This window comes from Neofelis nebulosa, chromosome 1, assembly GCF_028018385.1.
Source record: "Neofelis nebulosa isolate mNeoNeb1 chromosome 1, mNeoNeb1.pri, whole genome shotgun sequence".
NCBI lineage: Eukaryota > Metazoa > Chordata > Mammalia > Carnivora > Felidae > Neofelis > Neofelis nebulosa.
The window spans coordinates 164,604,526-164,628,065 of NC_080782.1; positions in this window are offsets into that span (position 1 = coordinate 164,604,526).

The window sequence follows — 23,540 nt, forward strand, 5'->3', positions numbered from 1 at the left end:
TGTCTCGATATCGGCAAGTTCTGCACCAAAAAGGCATCGAATGAAAAGTGTTCCATCCCTGCTGCTTCCCTCACAGATGTACCTGCGTGATGACAACATAAACAACGCATGCAGATTTTTGGTGTAAGGATGGAATGTCAGCAAGCTATGAAAAAGGAAGTGGTTCATACTGAGAATGTCTGGGTGTGCTCTTCACGGTCAGCAATACTTAGGGGAGTGCTAAAATATGAACGCGGAACGTGACGATCAGGCAGAGATTTTAAGTTTTTAATACTGCAGAAATATTCTTCTGCAGCTGTTGTGGGCGCCAAGCTGCCTTCAGACCCACAAATGGACAGGAAGGGAGCCGGAGGACAGAGGGCCTGCGCTCCTGGAAAGGAGAACTTGGCCACACCCAGGCTACCCCCCCCCCCCCCGCCTCCAAGAGAGGGCTGCATGGCATGCTGACTTGCCCTTTCTCTTGCCACCGAAATTATTCTGCCCATCTGGCAGAGCCTGTCTCTTATACCACACTGGCTCAACCCAAAATCTTCTTTGCATTTGGACACAGTAGGTTGCCATTTTAAAGATATTAGGGAAAGAGCTGTGGAAATATTTTGCTTCGGGTCTGAGGGCCTTGGTCATGAGAACAATGTTTCAGGTAATGGAAAATGTATGCCAGCACAGGGTCCTGGGTCTTGAGTGATCCAGGGACCCACGCGCTCTTAAATAATTTCCATGCGTGAGAGAGAGAGAGAGAGAGATCGGAGGTGCTTTGAAACGCAGGGTCCAAAGCACTCCATCTGCTTGGATTCTTAGAGTATTTCCTGACTCAGACCACGTTTGTCCTACGAGGGTTAAGAAATCTGAACCCACCATCCTGCTTCTTTTCTTGGCTTATAGTATTAGGCTTATCCTACATAAAGTCTATGAAACAGAGGACACTTTTTACTACACATGGGACCTGACCGGTGTCAGGGAAGAACATCCTCTGTTCTGTGGCTGGGGCCCACGGAACAAACTGGTGGAAAGATTCACTGGAGAAAAAACAATTCAAGGAGAGTTTTACAAAGACAGAGGAAGCCAGATGGTCCAGGCCTGTATACACGTGAGGCCACACAAAGGGAGAGGGGCTTTGAGCTTCCAGGAAGGGTCACAAGTCATGGGAAGGTGAGGGACAAAAGACGGGGAAAATAAGGATTATTTTGCCACCTAGCAGAGAGCCTCTCAGGCCATCAGACTTGTTTCCCAGAGTAACTTCCTTCCTCGTATGGAAACACCTTGACCAGTGGAAATTTCCTTTACACAAGGGGAAATTTATTCTCTGTTTTGCGGCAGTTGGTGGGAGGTAAGTAGCTTTTCTTGTGTCTGCCTTTAATGTAAAGTACTCCAGAAGCCGGAGAGGCACATTTTGGGGTGGCGTCTTCTGATACCCATGAGTGACGTCAGCCCAGGTTGTTTTGGGGGGCAGAATATGGCCCTAACAGACTCCTTCAAATCATCATAACTGAAGGATTAAGGGTGGTTTACAACAAGATTCTAAATAGAACAGTCAACGGGGCACCTGGGTGGCTTGGTCGGTTAAGTGTCTGACTTCGGCTCAGGTCATGATCTCACGGTCCGTGAGTCCGAGCCCTGCGTCGGGCTCTGTGCTGACAGCTCGGAGCCTGGAGCCTGTTTCAGATTCTGTGTCTCCTTCTCTCTGACCCTCCCCCGTTCATGCTCTGTCTCTCTCTGTCTCAAAAAATAAATAAACGTTAAAAAAAAATTAAATAAAGCAGTCAATATAGTTTAATGTTAAAGCACTGCTCTCTAACTATTATAACTGCAAAGAATAAAGTAAGTAGGAGTGGGAGATGTGGAGGGTGTGGTAGAGTTTTGGGGTGTGCCTAACTGGGCGCCACGGCCCCCCATGTGGTGTCACAGTGGTGCATTTACCGCAGCGGATTCGTTCCAGTCGGAGCACTGGTTACTGTTTGCCGGGGGCCCGAAGAGGGAGTCTGGTGACACACACACACTCACAAAACTGACTGCCATGCTTTGTCGGCGGAGGGGGCCCTTGCTGGTGGGGAGACTGAGGGAAATGAAAAGTGCTCCCTTTGTCGGATTTTGGCACTTGGTGAGTTAATTGTCTATTTTATGAGTAACTAATGGACAGACTGGAAAAGTGGCTAAATGAGAGCAGGCCAACAAAGACAACGAGGCACAGCAAGAAGCCTATTTATTGTCCGGCCTGGAGGCCCAGAAGCCACACCCAGGTAACCGCATCCCGCGTGCCCCCTTGCAGTCACAGGAGACACCCTTGTCAGCAACTTCCACTAATAGATCCTCCTCCTTCTTAGACCTGCGGCCTGACCCCGCCGTGATCACCTCTGAGCTGGTCTTCTGGTCAGTGCGCACGCCCAGCGCTTCCTGGTCCCCCGGCCAGCGGGCGCGACTTTGGGAAATCAGGTGTCCACCCCTCACCATCAGACTGCTTTCCCGGCAATTTCAACTGTGGAATTTAATGGGCTATTGTGAGATTTAATACAGTGAAATAGAAGCATAACTAGATCATCACGTCTATGAAAATCGAAAGTTACCTGGAAGAATTCGATAAAAGCAACTTTGTGTTTTACTTTGTTTTGAAATCACTTTTCCCAACGGGTGTAGATGAGGTAGCTGTAAATTTCAAGGCAAAAACTCAAGAGCTAAGTTATCTGAATTTAACTGCTGCATAGGGGTTAATAAGTTCTTGCTCTGACATCAAGAAATACAAACCAGAGGAGACAATCCATTATTTATCCTCTGCGTGTATTAATGCAAGAAATACCATGGCAAGTCTGATTAGCAGAAGCATTAGCAAGAACATCAAAATGGGTGAATGGGTATTTATATATTTTAAGACATTCAACCAAAATATTTAAGACGTGTATGGTTCATTTGTGTATTTCTGTGCATTAATCTTTTCTTTTTTTTCCTATTAACCAGCAGCCAGTCCCAATCACGGAAGGTAGTAGGATTTCTTTTTCTCTTTTTTAATGTTTATTTATTTTTGAGAAAGAGATGGGGGTCGGGGGGGGAGAGGCAGAGGAGGGGCAGAGAAAGAGGGAGACACAGAATCCAAAGCAGGCTCCAGGCTCTGAGCTGTCAGCACACAGCCCGATGCCAGGCTTGAACCCACGAGCTGCGAGATCATGACCTGAGCTGAAGTCGGACGCTCAACCCGCTGAGCCACCCAGGAGCCACAGGTAGTAGGACTTCTACTGGGTAATCTTAAACTTGCATAGTGAGCACTTAATTGGAAAAGAAGCCTCTGCTAGACCACTCCAGATGTTGAAAGGGACAAGCTTCCCACATAGGAAACGAACTCGTTCCCCAGATGGGTCCGGGCCAGTCACACAGGGCCACTCTGCCTTTCTACTTTTCTTCAACCATTCCTGCATTCTCTCCCTTTTTGAAAAGACACATTCTTTCGCCAGATAATCGAATTCTTTCCATGAAGTCAGTTAAGTGTAAAGTTAGCCTGTGAGCTCTTCCATTTTCTTAGAGTAACCTTGCACTGATTCTGCTCTGAACCATTCAGTTGGTTTATGATTTCACTCCCAACTGACAGTCTTAGCCTCATTCGTTGGTTGCATTCCTGGAGACGAACCTCAAACAAGCTTTCATGCATCCCACGGGCGCCAGTCAGTGCACGGAATGACAGGCAGATGTCGGTAGCTTGTTGTGAAGATGTCCTTCATGCTGCCTTTCCTATATATTTCACTTCTCTTTTCCTAGCCTAATTTTTTTGAGTTTAACAGCACAATTATCTTAATCTTAAAAAACCACCAATATCCAATATGTTAGACCTTACCTTCAGAAATCTTGCAAGACTTAGGACTCTATGTGACGCTTGGGCCTGATTTCAAAGCTGTAGAGGAAAGAAAGCGAACAGACCTGTATCAACCAAATAGCTTTCTATTGTCATCATCAGAACAGGGTGCTTCCTGTTACAAAGCCTTCTCAGATGCTGAACCCCTTTTCTGAGCCTGTGACAGTGCAGAATTCCTCCTCAGCCCCGTGTTCCTGGTCACGAGTGACGGTTAAAATTTACCCCGTGCTTGGGATTCTCTCTCTCCCTTTCTCTCTCCCTCCCACGGGCCCACACTCTTGCCCTCTGCCTGTCAAAGTAAATAAATAAACATTAAAAAACAAAAACAAAAACAAAAACCCTATTCCCATCTTTTTTTGTTCTGGAAAACCACTAACTGAAATGACCACCCATTCCTACTGGTCTGGGGTAAGACTCAGCTTCCGCAAGACTTCCGCAATGACCAGAGAAGACCTTCTCCTTCCTTCTACAGACCCATGGGCGACTCTGTGGTCCACTTGCCCTCATAGACTGGCCCCTATGAAACCCCAGGCCCCTCCCTTTTCTCTGAGGTATTAGTCATCAGTGAAGGTCCCCCCTATTGCAATCACCTGAAGGAACTTATCTCTGATGCACATTGTCTTCCACGTCTGTCCATGTTTCCATATGTTAAGTGTTAATTTGACAACAACTACTACTCGCTTCCTTACCGGGTTGTTGTAAGGTTTAAAAGCAGTTAGCACTTAAGTGCTTAGCAAGATATTTACACACAATCACAGTTATTTTTACCGGTAGCAATACATCCCATTGCAATAACTACTTATATATCATTGCAATATAATCATTGCAATAACTACTGTCAAGACAGACATTATTTATTCCCATTCTACAGATTAGGAAACTGAGAAACGTCCGTCCGTTCATCCAAATCCCTCACCTAAGGGCCAAACCTGGGATTCAAACCCATAGCGTTTTCAATAGTAAGCAGCCTAGAGACAGAACTGAGTAGTCAAATCTGACGTCGCGGAAAAGATAGACTGCCATGCTGATTTGCCCTGTTCCTCCTCCCAGGGCACCGTCACACGTGCTTGGCACCCTGAGCGGCTGTTCCTGAACAGGCCACGGCGTCTCTGACCCCCCACTAATCTCAATCTCACAAAACCCCTGAGTAGTGGAATCATCTTTGCTGAACCCCGGGAGCTGGCCTGGCAAGTTGCCCCACAACTGAGCTGCCTCCAGTGTATCCACTTGGAACAGAAAGGCTGCCTGCCTCCCGCAGGAAGCTGGGTGCCCCTTGCAATGCTGCCGGTCCCTTGCCTCCACCTCCAAAATGTTCCTGGAGTTTAGACTATTGAGTGACAAAAATAACAAGCCATCAGAATGGATTTGAAAACTTCCTTTTCACAAAATCAATTCATTGAAGGGATTTATTTATGAGCATGTCTACCCTGGCATTCTTTTTTTTTTTTTTTACTATAATATCAATTTCAATCCATTGTTAATCCAATGAGCACTAAAAAACGTACTCAATTGAGCAGACGTTTTATTGATGACTTTGCTCTCTGCCGGCGGGCTGCAGGTGCTGCACAGAACGGCAGGATCTTTCAAACAGCAGCCAGTCTAGTGTGGGAGGTGTGGGAAGTGTCATTGGGTAAGGGCGCTAATTCCTCCCTCCTTCTCTCCTCCCTCCCTCCTTCCCGCCCTCCTTCCCCTTCTCCTCCCTCTCCACCCTCTCCTCCTTCCTTCAGCTATTGGCTTAGTATCTGCTGTGCAGCAAACACAGAGTATATACTGCTGAATATATTAGACATCCCTTCTATTTCCTGGAGTTTACAATAAAAAGAGACAAACGGTAAGTGAACAACATTTAAAAGGGCATTTTCAGGCTCTCACACACAGGGAGAGTATTGAATGGTGGCAGAACGACACTACATCTGCATGGCCCATACGGCCTGCACAGGAGCTGAACATCACGTGTGTCCCCTTCACCTTTGTGAGCTGGCCTCGGATCCCTCTTAGGCTGAAGCGTGGCCCATCACCATGTCTCCTTGGTGTGGCTCCCTCGACACTCTCTCTTACATACTCTGTGACTTCAAACAGAAACACTATCTTTCTCGCCCCCTTGGGAGGGAGTTCTTTTCTCATCTGACCCTCCAAGGCATTCTATTCTGTGCAGATGTTGGTGGCAGAGGGTGTTAGAGAGTCAGTCCCCTGGCAGACGAACAAGTCTGTCTTTCTAACAAAAATAAACAGACAGCCAAATGTGACGGAGCGGCAGGGTTGAAAATAGCTTGAGATATTAGGCTTTCTGGCTTTTATTAGAAACACAGCCTTGCTCTGGGAGTGGAGTCCTGGTTGTGACACGTTGGAACGCAGCAAGGAAGTGGCCTTTCTCTTTGGGCTGTCACAGCTCTGGGGGCACAACAACTTTTCCCTGGGACACGGGGGCCCTTGGGGGCCCTCGGGGCCTTTCGACAGTGTGAGGCAGAAACGGGCACAATCTGAGAACCAATCCTGGATGTTAGACTCTACAAGGCTGTTCTAGTTGGTTTTTCTCTGAGTGACAACCTCAGAAACCACGCAAATCCAGACGCCAATCCAGAAGAGATTTGGCAAGCCGTATGAAAATGCTCACCCCCTTCCACTTCGATAGGAAAGAGAAACACACGCAGCCGTGCTCATTGAAACCGCAATGACATACGAGCCCAAGAAGTATTCGGAACGAGCCAGGTCTTAAGGGGCGGGGCAAGGGAGCCATCCTGCTATCACCTGTCATCACAGGGAAACCGAGAGATCTTTGGCACTTGCTTCCTAGAGTTAGCATATGGGCTATTTCATCATGTGCTGCGACGTGAATTTAGACAGGTGTTGTTGGTGACATATATTCACAATTCACATTCAATTTAAGAGACAATCCAGGCTGAACCTCCCCGGCAGATAGGGTCCCTCTCTTTGCTCACCCACTCTTTCTTCTTCTCTCCCCTCCTTCTTTTTCAAGTGATGACACTGTTACCTTCTTTTAGGACAAACCAATAGTCAATAGTAGGGTGAGGGCTCTGGGACCTGGGGCTAACTCCATCTCTCCAGACCACACAGAACTGGGCAATAACGTCAGGACAGGGGAGGCACGGTGAAAGGTAGACCCTGAGTTTTCCAAGGTGAAAAGAGCTTATTTCATTACATATATGATAACATGACCACTGGGGGAAAAACAGATAACACTATAAGTGACAAAGAAGAGAAAATCTCTAGTAATCCTTTAGGGAAAACCACCGCTGCTATTTAGATATTTATTCCCAGAAGTTTCTCCGTGTTTGCATATTTGTGTGTATAATTTTTGAAAGGTTGGATTATGTGGTTTCATCCTTTGTAACAGACACATGTTGCATGTATGTGCCATAACGTATTTAATAATTCCCCTATTAATGGTCATTGGTTTCTGACACCTGTTCATGAAAAGCAATGCTCTGAACATTCTCTACGTGTATCTGTGCATCTGTCTCTATTTTATCAGATCAATTTCTGCCAGTAAGTTTGCTGGGTCAAAGTTGCTGGCATCTGAATGTTGATTCCTATGCTCAGAGGGCCATGGGAGAAGTTGACAACATAGAACCCCATAACAAGAGCCTGCCCTGTGTTGACCCCAGGCAGAAGGGAGAAGACGGCATGGATTGAAGCTGAAAGATGAAAAAAGGAAGATGAGAAAAGGAAAGATGAAAAAAGGAAGTGCCCTTTTGACTCAGTGGCCCTTCTTCCGCACTCCCGAAAACATCTCGAACAAGTTTCCCTTCAAGACCAGCTTCACCCAGAGTTGCCACCATTGAAAGAAGTCCACTCTACAGCCCCCAAATGTCCCAGATTTCATAATTAATGAGAAGAGACTGCCGAGAGAGACAAAGGTGGCGGAGAGGTAAGCAAGACACTTGCCCGTGTGTGCATGTGAGCAGGGAGAGGATCATGGGAGGGATGAGGTTAAAATAGGAAGTCAAGAGGGGAGAAGTCAGGACAGGGACTTGGGGGTGTGAGACCGAGCAACCACTGGTCAGACAGGATTTAGTCCTTTTTGTGTGTGAAATCATTCATTTCATTTCAAGCAACAGTCACAATCATCTCTCAAACAACCACTCTTTTATTCGGTTCATACTATTTGCACCGAAAAAGAAATCTGGAAAGATCCACCCTGAGCATAATGATTTTCTTCTGGAGGGTGGAACTGGAGGGGCAAGGGTAAAATATCTTACGTTGTATAGTTTTGAAAGTATTTTCTGAAGCATCTGAACATTTATTTTGAATTTTATGGTTTCTACATATCAAAATAAATAGGTGCTGGTTGAATAGGTGGAATTTTAGATGGTGGGTTTTTTCTAAGTCTACCACAGGGAAACTTTGTGTTGGAAAGAAGAGGAATACAGACGCAAAGAATCGCTTTTGTTGAAAAGATCAGGAATAAAAATAAGTCAGCGAGGTAGGGATGAGCACGCTGTGCCTATTTTCTCCCTCACCTATTCCACACGAACAAAGACATGATAAGCGCCAGGCCAGGCCAGGTATTATGCTGAGCACTAGGGACAAAGGGAACAACAGATGTGGTTCTTGCGGGATGGCTAGGAATACTGGCCAATGCCTGTGTGCCAGACACCCCTGTTTCCAGTGCTTTGTGTGATCATCTTTCCTGATTTATCACAAGTGCCAAAGCTTTGGGTATGGCCACACTGCACAGATGAAAGAGCTTGGGCAGTGCAAGGTTAAGTAATTTGCCCAAGGTCACATGATGCTGTTCATCAAATTGGAGATATTATCAAGTGCGAGATAATACCATGATTTTATGTGCTATAAAAAAAAGTTGGGGCTGGGGCACCTGGGTGGCTCAGTCCCTTAAGCTTCTGACTTCAGATCTCTTGGTTTGTGGGTTGAGCCCCACATCGGGCTCGGTGCTGACAGCTCTGAGGGTGGAACCTGCTTCGGATTCTGTCTGTCTCTCTCTCTCTCTGATCCTCACCTGCTCACGCTCTGTCTCTCTTTCTCTCTCACAAATAAACATTAAAAAGAAAAGGTGTGGCTTATTAACAATATAAAATGCCATTGAATAAATGCCAATATGAACGGGATTGCAAGACTGATTTTAGGTATATTAACCTGTGAAAAATGTGCATCTTTTGTTTATGAAATGTGGGAGTTAGCAGTTGGAACACCAAGACTTCCCCCTGCACTATACAGGCTCTGACAGTATGCTGTTGGACAGGGGAGAGCCACCCTGGGAGTGCCTAGTAGGGTTCTTGTACAGAAACACACCCTGACGGTGGGGCAGGGAGGGGGCGCGGCTCAGAGAGGGACAGACACCTGCCAGGATCGAGCTCCACCTAAAAGCCACAGATTGGGTACAGTGCACCAGGAAGAAAGATAAACAGTGTTCTCTTTACGGATGGGACATGGTGCTTTAGAAGAAACGTGTAATCCAGAAAGGGGAAAGCTGACAAATGGGGTGGGGGTGAGGGAGGTGCCTCAGGGGATTGTGGGACTGGGGTAGGGGTGGAGGAGTCGCTGCAGGGGATTGGTGGGACTGGGGTGGGGGTGGAGGAGTCACCCCAGGGGATTGTGGGACTGGGGTGGGGTTGGAAGAGTCGCCCCAGGGGGTTGTGGGAATGCGGTGGGATGGAGGAGTCGCTCCAGGGGATTATGGGAGAAGATTTGGGAGAAGAAGGTGGGCCAGGGAAGCCATGTTAGGATATAGCCCTGCCCCGATGTACAAGAAAGGTGTTCAAGTCCCGGGATGACATAATCAGGCTTGTGTGTGAGCCCGGTCACCTGCACTAAGTGGTCACGTGACTATAGGGCTGGAGTGATGCAGTCAGATCAGTGAGCACCCTTGTGTGGCTCACCCGGCGGTGGCTCGGTGACCCCATATGGGGGACTGGGGAGGACCAAGTGGGAAGAATGAAGACACATAGGGAGGGTTTAGACATTGTTCACTGTGTCCGCAGCAGCAAGAGTCCTTCAGAAACCATGGAGGGGAGGCCACGGAGGCAAGACGTCTTGGCCCCCAGCACCTGTGAGCCTGCACACCTGTGTAAGCGACCTTTCCTGTCCCCAGTGAAGCTACCCCCTCCAGGGTGCTGCTGCAGGAGCTCTGCCATCAGCCCTGCAGGGCCGGATGGGAGCACCAGATGGGAGCACTGCGCTGAGTGAACGGACGGGGAGCATGCGGATGAGGCGGAGGAGGATCAGCCTTGCAGGGCTGGATGGGAGCACTGGATGGGAGCACGGCGCTGAGTGAGCGGAGGGGGAGCACGTGGAGGGGACAGAGGAGGACTGGCTGAGAAGTCCAAGGAATCCCTGAGGAGCATCCTGTCCTAGAAGTTACCAGAACATATCTGAAGAAGAGAAGGTCACTGGCTTCCTGGGCTTCCCAGGTGGATGGCACTGGAGGGCACTCCTCTGGGAAGAGTGGAGATGGTGGGAGTAGCAGAAACCAAGAGAGGCCACTTTGGCGTGGCTGGACGTCATGTCCCCTGACCACAGTGGGGGCCATTCCATGAGGCCGGGTTGCAGGGTCTCCCTGGCCTCTGAACTTTTCTGTGGATTTTAAGGGTCACCCTTGACCTTGGCCCCTGGCTCCCCTCCTCCTTCCTACCTGGAAGCCAGGCCAGTGGCCGCCAGAGGAGCAACAAAGGATCTTGCAACCGTCAGAAGACGAAAGTGACGCGCTCAGTTTGCTTCGCATGGTGATGGACTGTCCGGGCCCTGGGCTTCCCGTTAAGTGGAAATCACTGCGTCTATGCGGCGATTCGCTTACTCGGGTTTCTGCTCTTGTCAGCCCAGCTCCGCCCGCAGCGAGGCCCTCACCTTAGGGAGCCCTGCTCTGTTGTGGGCAGGAGGCCTGCCTGGCCGACTGAAGGGTGGGCCCCGGGAGAGCACATGTTCATGGCGCGAGGGTCACAAAGAAAGAGCTGGGCGACCGAGGAGCCAAGGCAGGCTTGGGAGGATTCTTTCGTTTTAATCGAAAAGACGGGTGTATTGACATAGTGCAAAGGGCCCAGGAGTGAGTCAAAGGCCGGACACGGACGAGAGAACTGAAGGCATAGTCTGTGGTTTCTAGCCAGGTGACATGAGAGGCCCCCCCAGCCCCCCGGGGGGAAGATGTGACTTTCAAGTCAGTAGGGCAGTTCTGGAAAGGGGAGAGAAGGAGGAGTGGGCGCAGCGCCTACAGCGGCCTCCGTGAGCTCGTGGCACGTCAGGAGCACCCCGGGAGCAGGGGGGGACGCGAGGTCACGGGCGGCGCTCTGCGCAGGGAGGCCCTCAGGTCCAGTGGCGGTGGTCCAGAGGCAGAGGAGTTCCTGCAGGCAGCAGGTGGTAGGTAAGTGCCTGGACCAGCGTGATCTGGGACCGGCCAGAGAGGCGGTTAAAATGAAATTTTAAGAAATTGTAACTTTATGACCTACTTCTGCTGACCTCCTTCTTCACACCCCCGAAACTCAGCCGAAAGCGACCGCTCGTGGCTCTCTCCCCCTTCTTGCGCTCTGTGCACGGGGTCCGCCCCTCACTCTGTAGGTTCTGAGTCTGGCCGGTTCCGGCTCCCAGGCTGCCTCCTTCTGTCTCAGCCACTTGGAGGTGAGCATGTGCTGCTCGGAGAACCCTCACCAGGTCAGCAAGGATCTGAGTTCCCTCTCTCATGTCCCTGTCATTTCTTACCTTGACTCCTAATGATCTACGTCCTGGTTTCATCTCCATGAGATTATAAAACCATCACATCTGGACATTCCTGCTCTTCCCGTCACGGTGCCCGCAGGTCAAAGAGCAGTGTGGTCTGGCCAGATTAGCGCTGTTCCCCCCTTGCACGTTGCCTTCCAAAGGACATGGCTGGAGCCTGCCTTTGATGGGACAGCGAGAGAGAAATGACCAAAGATGACTGCTAGGTGTTGAAACCGGGAGACCAGAACGCAGGGGGGCACCACTGGCAAGGTGGGAAGAGTTGAGAGGGGTGGGTTGTGGAGGGAAGATCATGAATTTCTTTTTGGCTTGCCTGAGTTTGGGAAGACACCAAGCAGGGGACCGGATTTCTGACACCGTGTTGGGTGATGCAGGCTGCGGACCTCGCCCCGGCGGGCAGAGCACCCAGTAGCAGCCAGACATCACCCCTGCAAACGCGGGCGAGGCCAGGCTGGCCCTTCACCTCTCCCTGGCTGCTCTCCCTCATCCCGACGCTGGAGATAGTGCAGACGGGAGGAGAAAGGACATCTCATCTCACAGGCGGTGATGAAGGGGAAACGAGAGGAGTTCTGTGGAAACACTTTTTAAGGCTTCCTAGGACGTTTTGTGGTGTATGTCAGTTGTTATTATTCTGACATGTCCCAAACAATGCTTTCTCATGGGAAACAGAGTGAGCTCTGAAGCCAGATGCCATCTGGAGAGCCTACCTCCTAGGGTCGTTGTTAAGATTAGATTAAGTTAACGCATGGAAATTTCTCAAGCAGTCTCTGGTCCATGGTGAATGCTTGATAAGTCAGAATAAAACACTTCCTATCAGGGTCACCGTTACTCTTCTGTGTGCCTGGAAACAGGTGAGAACACAGGGGAGGGTCATCTGTATGAAGTCTTTCTGATAACCTAAGACAGGAGTGGAGAACTGACTGGGGACATTTCCTCAGCTGGGTTATTTGGGAGGAAACAGACTTTGCCCCACAGGAGCCACAGCTCTGGGCGGAGTTCAGACACTCCCATTACCACCTTGCTGGGGAAGATTAGGGAAATATGGCCCCGTTGTCTCTCTCTGGAAGCTAAGGACGAAGTTCTTCTCAATCTCCAAAGAAGGCAAAGAAAACAAAGCCTGGAGTGTGTCCGATGCTCTCCAACCGTTCAACCTCCTCGTTTCTCATCGAGGACAGAGTTTAGGGGAAAGGGCTTTGCTTTTGAGTTCTGACTGTATTCTCCAGAATGGATTTCTTTTACCATAGGCAGGTTCCGAGGACACCTTGTAGGGGCTGCGAGCCTCGTGGGCACGGGCAGAGGACCAGAGAGGAGGCTGCCGGAAAGCGAACACGGGGGATTCTTGGCTGGCCCTGAGCTCACCAAGCCCCGTCCCCAGGCGACATTTAATCCACAGAAAGCTTCTGTCTTCACATGGAGGGTTTCTGCAGATTCTAAATCATCAAAATAATAATATTTAGATGCCTTCACCATGAAGTCTCTTGGAGGGATACAGTCGTCAAAGTCAACCTGGACTAAGGCTATCTGCGTGGGCTCTCACCTTCACACAGGAGGGCTGGCTGAGCTAAATTTAGCCTTTGGAGGGAAGGCCAACCAAGTGTCTCTGTGGCCAAACGAGTAAGAGTTGGCTATGGTGACTTGTTGTCTGTAGCAATCCAGAGAGACTTCAGATTTGAGTAGGCTCCAGAATGCCTGCCCTTTCAAACTCACTACTTTTCCCTCACAGCCGTTCCATTATGCGCAGGAGATAAAAGAAATAGTAACCTGTGCTTCCTTTCATCTGAGAATCAGTGTTGTAAAAGAAGTAGGAGGAGAAGGAAGAAGGAGGAAGGATGAAGGTGGAAGGAAGAAGGAGAAAGGGAGGAAGGAAGGAAGGAAGGAAAGAAAAAGGGGAAGAAGAAGAGGAAGGAGAAAGAAAAGAAGAAGAAGAAGGAGAAGAAAAAGGCAAAACAAAACAGAACATCTCTAGGTGACCAACTGTTAAAGAAAGATTTCTTCAGACAGATGCCCAGAACCTTTTGATAGTTGCGATGTATGTGTTCGCTGTTTTGCTTTATGACTCAACACTTCTGGGATTAGATTCCCATGAATGTGTCATTAATTGCTTCAAATTCGCTAGATTTTCAAATACAGTGTTCAGTTGGCTGTCTTCGTATCATGATAATTATTTCGTGCCCAACTTAGCTGTGCTACGCTGCCCAGATCTTTGGTCAAACATTATTCTAGATGTGTCTATGAAGGTACTTTTTAGATGAGATTAGCATTTAAATTAGTAGACTTTGAGGAAAGCAGATTACCTTCCATGAGGTGGGTGGGCCTCGTCTAATCAGTAGAAGGCCCTAACAGGAAAAAAAGCCTAACCTCTCCAGAGGAGGAAGGAATTCTGCCAGCAGGCGGCATTTGGACTCAAATTGGAACATCAGCAGCTGTGGGACACGCCCACCCCACAGGATCACAATCTCTCTCAAGCTCTCAGGGTTGATGGTAACACGTCAGGGTTCTCCAGGGACACAGAGCTAATCGCATGGTGTAAGTACCCCACATGCTTACACTAAAAACTCACTGGTTGTGCATCTGAAACTCACACTTATGTAGCTGTCCTCTATTTTACCTAGCGACCTTCATAGGAGGGGCCAGCTCATTCCTTCCTGGGGTTCTCTAAGCCCTGTTCTTTCCTCCACTCATGCGATCCTTTCTCCAGCCTTCAGCCCTGGTTTGTGAAGCCACCCCTCGCTCGTCACCCCTCAGTGCCCATCCCATCCACCCTGGTCACGGCAACAGAACGAAGCTTTGAAAACGTTTCATCACACGTTTCATAAATTACATCCTTTGCAAGATCAGGGCCACATCCCTTCTGATGCGGTTGGGGACCAGCCGTCACCGTATTACTGAACCTGGGGAACACGGCCCTCTGCGGTATTGCTCTGCTTTCTCTGTTTGACAGTCCACCCTAGCTAGTCCTGCCTCGTCTGACTGACAGGTCTGTTTCCTGTCTCTAGGAGCATCCGGGACGTTTTCCTGGTAGCGAAGTAATAACACAAGAGAAAATAGGACCAAGATCCATCAGTACAGTCAACCCTTCTCATCTTAAACACCCACTGTTTGCAGAATGAATAAACAATGGTATTACTTAATACCATAGGTCAAGACAATGCTAAAATCTCACAGATAAAAAGTCCTGGATCACCGTTTGTAACTACTTGTCTAACGTTCTGCCCTTTGACTATCCTGTCATCTGAGTGGTAGAGAGCCATTAAGGATAATTAGTAATGATGGCAGTTAATGTCAGTTCGTACTTACCACGTTCGAGGCACAGCAACATTAAGAAGGAGGTACTGATGTCCTCCCCGGCACCTCGGTAGCAGCTACGTTGGTTAAGTGTCCGACTCTCGATTTCAGCTCAGATCGTGATCTCAAGGTTCGTGAGTTCGAGCCCCACATCAGGCTCTGCGCTGACATACAGATCCTGCTTGGGATTCTCTCTCTCTTTCTCTCTCTCTGCCCCACCCCTGCTCATGCTCTGCTCCCCTCCCCAAAATAAGTAAATAAGTAAACTTAAAAAAAAAAAAAGGAGGTACTAATGTCAATGCAAGTTTACAGATGAACAAACTGGTGTGCACATGACTCAGAGCTTTTGGGGGCGCACTTAGGGAGTCTTGGGCACTGGACCTGGGCCGTTTGGACTCCAAGTCACCTGCTCAAACACTTTTGGACCTGAGAAATCCTTATTCATGGGCAACGTTTTTCGTTTTTACAGGTCTTTATGAAAAGTGGCTCTCAGATTTTCCTTATTCACAGAGTGGAGCCTGGAGAGCTGGAACAGAGTTTTCTCCAGTGTGCGCATAGGGGAGGGGACAGCGCCCAACAGCACCACACGGAGGGGACAGTGTCCAGCAACGCATACACGGGAAGGGACAGAGTCTAGCAGCACGTACACGAAGGGACAGTGTCCAGTGTCTAGAGCAGGACATGGCAATGTTTTCCTCTACCCTGTTGGGGGCCTGGCTGACAAAGACAGACTCACTGGAAAAGCACACACACTTATTTCTCAAGCATTTCATATTAAGTAAAGGGGGCCTTCCTGGGGGAAGGAGGAGGTGAGGCAGCGGAGGGAGTGCTTAGCTGGGTCAGATGAGGGGCAGGCGGTCCCGGAGAAACAGGACAGGCCCAGGGCAGGAGGGGCAGGTGCAAACAGCACAGCCTGCTTGTTCTGATTCTTCTGGAGCCCTTGTGTCTTCCAAGATAAGGATGTGCCTTCCCTCTGGGAACAGGAAGACCACCTTCCGGGGGGAAGTTCTGCACCTGTCTCAGGGCCGGGCGGAGGGGTGGGGGGGGGGGCGGGGGGGTGTCAGAATGACCATCCTGCTTCAAACACCTTCAGTAGCCTCAGGGCCATATTTGAAATGGGTATCAAGTCAGAGACTTGCCGCTGCTTGGATGTGGGAGGATTCTGTTTCCCTTTTCCCATTGTTGCTGGTCTGCAACCGGCCAGGGAGAAAAGGGAAGACATGGAAGGAGGCTAGAGAGCAGAAAAGAGAAGGCTGGGGGGATAGGATCCAGAGACCCTGGGAGGGCCTGGCCGCTGTCAAGCGCAGAGGACTCTTGTGTTTGCATTTGCACCCCACTCGCTGACCCATTCGACCCGGCTTCCCCGAGAGTTTTGTTGTTGTTGTGTAAATCTTCAAATCTGTATTCTCTGGTCTGGCTGAGCTGGAAGGAGGGAGGGAACACTGAAATGTGGCTTCAGATCCTCTCTTGGAAAGTCAACCCTCCCTCAGGAATCTCTGCGGGGTGGGGGGCGCTTCCTGTGGGCTGGTCTGGCAAGGCCTCCTTTACCCTAAACAGGCAGGTGCACCTCCCTCCTCGCCCCCAACCCCTGACAGGCTTTGGCAGCCCAAGACTGGAAAATTCCAGGATGAGAGAGAGAAAGCCAAGCAACCCCCAGCTCTGTGTTCTTACTGCCGGTGGTAGTAGTCCTGAAAAGTGAGACTTTTCTCTCGGGAGAGCTCTCCGGTGTGAAGAGACAATGTTCCCCCTGGAGAGGGTAGTGTCAGGACCAGGGTCTAGGCCTCCAGAGATCTGTCCATCCTTACTGCAGTGTGTGTATTCCCCGTGGGGACGGTGGAATAATGCACATCTACAAGGAGCTGCCTTCTGGGACCAGAGTCGCTGGATAAATGGGTAGAAAAGGTCACACTTCCGTTCTGGACCGGGCTTCTCCCCATGTATTCTCCAGCCCGGCTTCAGGGATGGCTTGCCCTTGCCTTCCTCTGACCATGTGGTCCTTCCTTTCCTAGGAAGGGGCATGCTGGACTGCAGGACTCTCTCAGGGTGAGCCATGCCAGGAATATGCTTCTCACACCCCTGTCTGTACTGAGCACCGTTCAAACAGGCTGTTCCGTAGACACTGGTCTGGATTTTAAGTGCATCTGACCACCTTCCCACTCTGGGCTCCCCTAGGGAGGGAGGTGGGAGCCTGCCCAGGGTTGCCGTGCTCTGGACCTTTATCCCCCTAGTCACAGTGGAGAAATCCACCCTGCAAAGATACCTGCCTTCGATAAAAAGACAAACATCTCATTTCCATCCATAACTTTCCCCACTGGTTTGTATTCCTCTGGGCTTCTCTTGCAAAGCTGGCTGTGCTTTGAAAATTCCAGGAGATCTGCTTCATTCTTCTCTGTGCCCTTTCACAGCTGCCCCTTCCCTGGCCGGCCCAGGACTCCTCTAGGATGCTCCCAGCACCTTGTTCTTTTGGTTTCCTGTGAGACTCCTTATTTGAGTGTGTCTGAGTGTGAGTTAGTGTGTGTGAGGATGTGAGCATGTGGGTGTGCGTGTGAACGAGTGAGTGCACATGTGAGTGTGTGTGTGTGTGTGTGTGTGTGTGACTGAGGGCTCACCATCCACCGCGGCTTGAGCACCAGATGGAATCTTTCCACGAAAAGATTACCGAAGGAGCGCTAATTAACTTGTTCTCTTCCTTTATGATTATGTTTTTTAAAGAATTCTTGTGTCTGACATAGCAAGAATTGGAAGATTTCATTTTTCGTTGGAAAAGAGATTATGCAAGCTCCAAACTCCTTGCTTCCGGTTTCCAAAAGGTGCCAGAAAGGGCCCCCGAGAGTTAGGCTGGCGCTTCGGGAGCCCAGCCCTCCTTCGGAACAAAGGAGCCCTCGATTTACTCCTCTCAAGGCCGATTTGAGCAAGTTCAATCTTTCCATTAACCCCCGGTAGCCAAAATGACTTCCTAATACCAGTTAATTAACAAATGCTGGTGTGCCAGCAAATGGATTCCCGCGAGGGTCTTTGGTGTGGTCCCGGCCTGCTACAATGAAGTGTGAGCCCCCCTTTGTTCTCCAGTCACTCTTCCAGTGGGCTCACAGCACTCAGAATCTCAAATGAGCTGCCTAATTAATCCCGGGGACTCTCCTGGGGGAGGGAAGGGCCTGTCCATTATCGCCACTTTGCAGATAGTAACAATTTATAGGGCTTGGCGGAGGTCACGGGAGAATTAGCATCTGAGCCGGAATAAAATTCCCAGGTCCCAAACCCCTCTCCTCTCATCCCGTTCCCAAGACAACACGGCTTCCTCCTCTTGCGGTGAAACTTGTAAATGTGCAGACAGGCCTCCTTGCGTCCAAACGAACGACTGTTCCGTACGTGCGGCCTGGCTGGCATCCCACGGTCAGAAAAGGTACGGAAACGTCGTTAGTTTTGGCACGTATCTTACTGAAGGGCTTTTAGGCCCCACGCGCGAATCTGTGGCCACGAAAGCAAGGCCACTCACGTGAGCCGGGGAGCCTCTCCTGCTCGGGTATTCCCGTGCGCGGTCCCCGAGAACAGGGGCTCCCGGGTGCCTCCTGCCCACGACGGGTGGGTGGCATGTTTCCGTCTCTCTCTCTGCGTGGGTCACGGTTGTGCTATGGCCACAGCCACCTCCCGCCACAGCAGAGGAGGAAACGTCTTAACAGCATTGCAGGGCTGAAGTGCAGGCCTCTGCTTTTCCAGAACCAGATGTCTGACTGGAAGGAATAGACACCGAGTTGAATTCATTCAATTCAACAAGCATTCATTACGCACCATCTAAGGAGGAGCCAGTGTCGGGAGCCGTGAATGGGATCACAGGCAAGCAAATTTCCCAGAGTGACTTTGGGGCGACCTTTCCGATGTGCTCGTGTGGAAAGTCAGAAAGGCCTTGATGATCTCTTGATTCCCTCCAGCTCAAGTGTTCAGGAACACTGTGGTCACGTCAGACATGTTTATCTTAGTTTGGAGGTTCAATTGTCAGAGATTCCTAAGGCTGGACTCCCCACCCTCTCCGTTAACATAAACAAGTTCTTAAAGAGATTGTGGGAACTAACTAATGAGTAATTAGATGCCTTCCGTAAAGTCACTAGGATGAAATTCCAGCAGGGACCCTTTGGTAAAGCAGAGTTCTTTGATAATGCAAACACATTCTTTGCATTCCAGATTCCAGCTGGCCTTCAGGGTGGCTGAGGGGGGTGCTTGCTTTGGGGAGCTGACGGGAGGAGGGCCTGTCTGACCCTGCTAGCTGTTATTCGGAGGACTCTGGGGAGGGTGGCTGGAAGCAGGAGGATAATTCTGGGTTTTGTTGTATCTGCTTCGAGAATGAAAAAGAAAAAAAAAACCAACCTTGAATATAGAGATCATACTATTCTACACTCACAGGTTATTACCAACCTGCTGTGCTGAAAAGCTTTACAGTTATTATTAATGTATTTGAGGTGATTATCAAAGAAATAGGCATTCTTTACATTTAGAAAATTGCAACCAATAAGAGGCATGCCATTGGTCATGCATTTAACTTCTGAGATAATGAATCATTCTCCTGATCGTTATCAAAACTGAATGTTTATGGAAGAAACACCCTCTCCATAAATCTTAAAAACTGCATGCCCTTATAAGCGCGTCACATCTCAAAATTTGGAAGTCATTACAAACATTTATGGACTATTTAAAGTTGACAAATGGTAAACAGAAATGTCATTTCCTTCATTAGCACCGAAAAAGCACCTTCTTCCCACCTCCCGCCCCTCCCCAAGTCTGCTGTTCCCTTTGATGAATTGGTCGATTATTTCAAACAATATCATTGCACAAATAGACATTAACAGGATTGATGGTGGCCTGCCGCTTCTTCCGAATTGCATTCCGGAGGAACACGAATGACAGCTCACACGTGGTCCGCAGGCCCGTATTTATGCAATGAGGAAGGACTTGTTCCGTGGATCACCTCACCACAGGTGGCTCACCTACCTGAGAGACATCTTAGCCTCAGAACTGGCAGGCTTTCTCATGCATAACTCACCTATATTTCCATGGCAACTGAAAGATGACTAATCAGATGAAAAGAGTTAATTTGTTTAGTTTGTCAAACTCAAGAACAAGCCTCAAGGTTTAAGTTTCACAGGAGGCTGCGCCTTTTGACATTGGAAAGAAAACCAAGAAAGTGAAGAGAGAGAGAAGAAAGTCAGTGAGAGTCTCAACAAAGAGACTCAGAGATGAAGAAGTCTGAGAAATTCAAGGGTAACCCACTCTTTGACATACTGTCAAAGCCCAGCCCAGAGGTGACACAACTTGGCAAGTTTAAAGAAGCGGGGGGAAGGCATCTGGTAGACCTCAGTACAGCTTGCTGGTGCCCGGGACCCTCTGGTGGGGGGTACATGGTCACCCCCGCAGCCTTGAGGCATCAGAGGGTGTCTTGATTTTGTTAGAATACTACAATGTTGAAGGATGTTGCTGGAAAAAGACACCACTGCCCTGTACTGGGAAATGTCATAAATATGCTGATCGGAATACGAACTGTCCCTGCAACCTGTCCCCAGAGCTGTGGTCCCTCAGTGGCCGCTCAGCCCTGAGCCTGCTCCCGGCCAAGCTATAAGGGTAGGACCTGCCCAGCCCCCAAGGCCACAAGCCCCTATGGCAGGCTGGCCTAGGATTCCTGGTGGTAGGATTCCTGCCCAGAGGCAAAGAGCTTCTGCAAGTTATTCGGTGGGTTGTACTTTCTTCCACATGTGATTTCTCGGTTATGGCTGTCGAGGCATCTTACCAAAGATGTAAGTAAAATACTTTAAAACTGACCTTACCTTGGAGTAATTTTCAGCGACCTAGACTTACTGCTTTCCTCACTTTTTAAAACTCTGTACAAGTACTGAAAAAGTTTGTGTATTGGCCATAGTTTTCTTTTTCCCTTCCTTCCTTCTTTCCTTCCTTCCTTCCTTCCTTCCTTCCTTCCTTCCTTCCTCCCTCCCTCCCTTCCTTCCTTCCTTCCTTCCTCCCTCCCTCCCTTCCTTCCTTCTTTCCTCCCTCCCTCCCTTCCTTCCATTCATCCTTCCTCCCTCCTTCCTTTCCTCCCTTCTTTCCTTCCTTCCTTCTTTTCTTCCTTTTCTCCCTCCCTCCCTCCCTTCCTTCCTCCCTCCCTTCCTTCCTATCTTCCTTCATTCCTTCCTCCCTCCCTTCCTTCTTTCCTCCCTCTCCCCCTTCCCTCTTCCTTCCTTCCTTCCTTCCTTCCTTCCTTCCTTCCTTCCTTCCTTCCCTCCTTCCTTCCTTCTTTCCTTCTCCTTTCCTCCCTTCTTTCCTTCCTTCCTTCTTTTTTTCCTTCTTTTCTCCCTCCCTCCCTCCCTTCCTTCCTCCCTCCCTTCTTTCCCTCCTTCCTATCTTCCTTCATTCCTTCCTTCCTCCCTCCCTCCCTTCCTTCTTTCCTCCCTCCCTCCCTTCCCCCTTCCTTCCTTCCTTCCTTCCTTCCTTCCTTCCTTCCTTCCTTCTGGAATTTAGAGAATGTTAACTTTTGACTATCTTTGTACCACCAAGAGATCTATTATATTTCTATAGATATAAAACTTTTTTTCTTTAAACTAGTATCAGTGTTAAAGCATTTTTAAAGACATTACTTTAAATTTTTTATGGTGGAAATTTCAAACCTGTAGGAATTAAAGGATAATATAAGTTTATGTACTAATCACCCAGCTTCAAAAGTTCACTTGAAGACAGTTTTGCTCCATCTATAATCCTACCTTGTGCCCCTCCCCCCTGAGAATCTTGAAGCAAATTCCACAGGTCATATTGAAACCGTTTAAAAGTATAAAGTTGAAGAAAAATCAAAACAGCTGCATGAATGCTTCAGTGAAGCTCAATTTTAAAGTAACCTTTATAAGGGGCACCTGTGTGGCTCAGTGGGTTAAGTGTTGGACTTTGGTTCAGGTCATGATCTCATAGTTTGTGAGTTCGAACCCCAGGTCGGGCTCTGTGATGACAGCTTGGAGCCTGGAGCCTGCTTCGGATTCTGAGTCTCCCTCCCTCTCTGTCCCTCCTGTGCTCATGCTCTCTCTCTGTCTCTCAAAAATAAATATTAAAAAACATTTAAATAAAGTAACTTTATAACATAAAATAAAGTAAAATAAGATAATAAAAGAAAAGTAAAATAAAGTAACCGGTTTCCTCTCTTCCTCACACCTCCCCTCCTCCCTTCTTAACCTTCTGTTTCAGGAACTTGGTACCACCCTGAAAACATGTTCAGGGAGGCTGTCAGCACATACACAACCCCTGTGGAAACCGTCTGGATCCTGTATTTCCTGTAAAACCCCTCAGCCCCTTCCTTGGGGGTATGGCCGGGGGGGGGGGGGGGTGGTGGTTCACAGTTTTCTGAAAACCATCGTCTGCCCAACAAAGCAACAAAACCACTGTTCCTCTTTATCCCAAACTCTGTCTTCATGGCATATTTTGTCACGTAGGATGGTTTTCAGGAACAATATCATTTCTTCCATAAATATTTTAATGCCTCTCTGAAAGATAAGGCTTCCTCCCACATGTAACCTCAACACCATTATCACACTCCGAGATTAACAATCATTCCTCACTATTACTAAATATCCACTCAGTGTGACATTTTCCTGATCTTCTTTTCATTTCTTCTGGTTTGCTTGATTCGGGAATCTCATAGAGGTCCGTTCACTGCAGATGGCTGACCTGTCTCTCGAATCTCTTTTAATAAATACGTAGCTTCTGTTGTTTTCCTTACAGTTTCTTTGTTGAAGGAATTTGGTTGTTTGTTCACATTTTGCTGTGTGCCTGTTGTGTAATTCCTTTGCGTCCTGTATTTTCTGTAAATTGGTAGCTAGATCTAAAGATTTGATGAGATTTGAGTTATAATTTTATTTTATTTTATTTTATTTTATTTTATTTTACTTTTTATGTAAAAATTCCTTATAGGCAGTATAAGGGTTTCTATTAGGAAGTTCATGATGTCTGGCCATCCTTCTCTTTGTAAAGATAGCTTCCATTATTAATAATAGGCCCAGAATAGATTAAACATAATTTAGGGCTTGTGAAATGGTGACATATTAATCTGATCATTCCTCTTTAATTTATTGTCTATAATGTGCCTATAAAGAATATCTTTCCCTCACATATTATTGAATTACCCTGAGGTAGAATTCTTTTTTATTTATTTATTTTAGTGTTTATTTATTTTTGAGAGAGAGACAGACAGAGCACAAGTTGGGGATGGTCAGAGAGAGAGGGAGACACAGAATCCGAAGCAGGCTCCAGGCTCTGAGCTGTCATTACAGAGCCCGATGCGGGGCTCCAAAGCACAAACTGTGAGATCGTGACCTGAGCTGAAGTCGTTGCTCAACCCACTGAGCCACCCAGGTGCCCCCCTGAGGTAGAATTCTAACAGAAAATTTACAGAAAATATTATATGTGCTTGATTATACCTTATTATTTACTAGTTTTCAAAACAGCAAGCTGTTTTCCTAGTATGCTCTAAATATGATTTATGAGATGTAAGTATCATGATAAACACATAAATTAGCATCTTTGATGTACTTCAGTTCATTGTATTTATTAACCTTAAATTTCTCCATTGTCGGCTAGCGGGAGTCTCTCGAAAGTGGTTCCTGAATTCTAGTGGTCTTTGTTAGCTCCCTGCTTTCCAGAATGACTGGATATTGTGGACTCACCTTGACCATTTTCTTCCTCAAGCTGGAAGCAGTCGTGTCACCAAGTG